Here is a 3361-nt window from a genome sequence, read left to right as displayed (position 1 = left end):
AGGAAGAAGAAGAGTAGGAAAAAGAGGAAGAGGAAGGCAAGGGGAGGAGGAGGAGGAGGAGGAGGAGGAAGCAGCACCTGCCGAGTGGTAGAGCGGCAGGCAGGTGTAGATGATGTCATCGGGGCGCATCCGGAAGGCGAAATAACCAAAGGCAGCGATATCCACGACCACGCCCATCACTGACCACACCCATCCATGACCACGCCCACCCATGACCACGCCCTTCACTGACCACTCCCGTGGCCACACCCAGCCCTGGCCCCGCCCCCGGCCCCGCCCTCACCTGCTGTGCACCACGATGGCCGCCTTGGGCAGGCCGGTGGTGCCCGAGGTGTAGATGTAGAACAGGCGGTCTGGAACGGGGCAAAACCCCGGGAAATCGGGAAAAATGGGGAAAATCAGGGGAAATTGGAGAAAATTAAACAAAAATCTGGGGAAAATCGGGGGGAAATTGGGAAAAATGGGGGGAAATGGGGAAAATTACTGAAAAATCAGGGACAAATCAGGGGAAATTTTGGGGAAAATCAGGAGGAAATTGGGGGAAATGGGGGAAATTACTGAAAAATCAGGGGAAATTTTGGGAAAAATCAGGAGGAAATTGGGGGAAATGTGGGAGAAATTGGGGAAAAATCGGAGAAATTGGGGAATATCAGGGGAAATAGTGGAAAATGAGGAAAAATCTGGGGAAAATTGGGGAAAATTACAGAAAAATCAGGGAAAAATTGGGGAATATCAGGGAAAATAGAGGAAAATCGCGGGGAAATTGGGGAAAATGAGGGGAAATGAGGAAAAATTAGGGAAAAATTGGAGAAAATTGAAGAAAAATCAGGGAAAAATCAGGAGAAATTGGTGAAAATCAGGGGAAAGTCAGGGAAGAATTGGGAAAAATGGGGGGAAATCGGGGAAAATTGGGGAAATTAAAGAAAAATCAGGGAAAAATCAAAGGAAATTGGGAAAATCAGGAGGAAATTGGGAGGAAATGTGGGAAAAATTGGGGGAAAATCTGGGAAAATTGTACAAAATTGAGGGAAATTGGGGAAAATGAGGGGAAAAGGGGGGAAATCAGAAAAATCAGGAAAATTAAGGGGGGGAATGGGGGGAAATTGGGAGGAAATTGGGAAAAATGGGGGAAAATCAGAGAAAATTAGGGGAAAATCAGGGGGAATTGGGAAAAAATGGGAAAATGTGGGAAAATCAGGGAAAAACCAAGGGAAAATAAGGGAAATTGGGGAAAATTCAGGGGGGGAAAATCATGGAAAAATTGTGGGAAAAATTGTGGGAAAATCTGGGAAAATTTTGGGGGAAATTGGGGAAAATTGGGGGGAAAATGGGGGAAAAATCAGGGGAAATTGGGAAAAATGGGGGAAATCAGGAAAAAACAGGGAAAATTAAGGGAAAATCAAGAGAAAATCTGGGGGGAACTGGGGGAAAATCAGGGAAAATTGAGGGAAAAATTAGGGGGAAAAATCTGGGAAAATCAGGGGGAAATTGGGGAAAAATCAGGGGTAAAATCAGTGGAAAATCAGGGAAAATTGGGGGAATATCAAGGAAAAATCTGGGGAAAAATCAGGGGAAAATCAGGGAAAATTGGGGGAATATCAAGGAAAAATCTGGGAAAAATTGGGGAAAAATCAGGGAAAAATCAGGGGAAAATCAGGGAAAATTGGGGGAATATCAAGGAAAAATCTGGGAAAAATTGGGGAAAAATCAGGGAAAAATCAGGGGAAAATCAGGGAAAATTGGTGTAAATTTTTACCATCCAGGCCCTTCCCGGGGCCGTTCTCGGGGGGGGATTTGGGGGCTCTCTCCAGGAGGGGCTCCAGGGCCTGGGACCCCTCTGGGCTGGGCCCCAAATCCGGGGAGCCCCAGGAGAATTTCTGCAGCCTCGGGCCCAGGGCAGTGCTCACCTCTGAAAGAGCTGGAAAAAACGGGAGAAAATTCCTTAAAAATGGGAAAAAAATACTGGAAAAATATTTCTGTCGTCTGGGAAAAAAATCAGTTTAAAAATGGGGGGGAGTTCCCTGAAAAATGGGAGGAAATTCCTTAAAAATGGGGAAAAAATCACACTGGAAAAATGGATTTATTATCCTGAAAAAATTCCTGAAAAAATCACTTTAAAAATTGGGAAAAAAATCACTTTAAAAATTGGGAAAAAAATCCCTGAAAAACGGAGAAAATTCCTTTAAAAGGGCCCCACCCTGCCCACCTGAGCTCCCCTGAGCCCCTTCCCCACCTCACCTGAGCCCACCTGAGCCCACCTGAGCTCACCTGAGCCCCCTCCCCACTCACCTGAGCCCACCTGAGCCCACCTGAGCCCCTCCCCACCTCACCTGAGCCCACCTGAGCCCCTCCCTGCTCACCTGAGCCCCTCCCCACTCACCTGAGCCCACCTGAGCTCACCTGTGCTCACCTGAGCCCCTTCCCCACCTCACCTGAGCCCAGCAGCTCTCACCAGTCCCTCGGTGGCCCCTCCCCGCCGTGCCGGCCCGGGTGGCTCCGGTGTCTCGGGGTTGGGACATCGGCCCCACCGGACTGGTGGGACTGGTTTGGACTGGTGGGGACGGGGGAACCTCCCTGGCTCTGGAATCCCGGAACTCCTCCCATGGACCGTGGGGACATCCTGGAGGAGCTTTGAGCCCACCTGAGCTCACCTGTGCTCACCTGAGCCCCTTCCCCACTCACCTGAGCCCACCTGAGCTCACCTGTGCTCACCTGAGCCCCTCCCCACCTCACCTGAGCCCCTTCCCCACCTTACCTGAGCCCCTCCCCGCTCACCTGAGCCCCTCCCTGCTCACCTGAGTCCCTCCCTGCCCACCTGAGCCCAGCAGCTCTCACCTGCTCCCAGCTCAGTGCCGAACACCACGGCCTTGGCCCCGGCGCAGGTGAGCCCGTGCAGCAGCCCCTCCTGGCGCAGGTGCGAGCTGAGCCCCTCCCTGCTCACCTGAGCCCCTCCCTGCTCACCTTAGCCCCTTACCCAGCTCACCTGAGCCCCTCCCTGCTCACCTGAGCCCCTCCCCACTCACCTGAGCCCACCTGAGCTCACCTGTGCTCACCTGAGCCCCTTCCCCACCTCACCTGAGCTCACCTGAGCTCACCTGTGCTCACCTGAGCCCCTCCCCACCTCACCTGAGCCCCTTCCCCACCTCACCTGAGCCCCTCCCTGCCCACCTGAGCCCACCTGAGCCCCTGCCCGCTCACCTGCTCCCAGCTCAGTGCCGAACACCACGGCCCATGCACCTGCGCAGGTGAGCCCGTGCAGCAGCCCCCTCCCGGCGCAGGTGCGAGCTGAGCACATCCCTGCTCACTGAGCCCCCTCCCCACCTCACCTGCACCTACCTGAGCCCCTCCCTGCTCACCTGAG

At 53.2% G+C, this 3361-nt stretch overlaps 1 long non-coding RNA gene across 1 annotated transcript; it reads right to left on the bottom strand.

The window, feature by feature from the left end:
• Nucleotides 1-218: 218 nt before the first annotated feature.
• LOC121351850 lies at nucleotides 219-2927 on the bottom strand. The gene is made up of 3 exons (XR_005954850.1): nucleotides 2836-2927; nucleotides 1757-1918; nucleotides 219-353 (listed from the first exon to the last, which is right to left on the bottom strand). It is a non-coding gene; the product is annotated as an uncharacterized LOC121351850 (long non-coding RNA).
• Nucleotides 2928-3361: the final 434 nt, after the last annotated feature.

This window comes from Pyrgilauda ruficollis, unplaced genomic scaffold (assembly GCF_017590135.1).
Source record: "Pyrgilauda ruficollis isolate IOZ18807 unplaced genomic scaffold, ASM1759013v1 scaffold1759, whole genome shotgun sequence".
NCBI lineage: Eukaryota > Metazoa > Chordata > Aves > Passeriformes > Passeridae > Pyrgilauda > Pyrgilauda ruficollis.
This window is presented reverse-complemented; position numbering and strand designations above follow the sequence as displayed.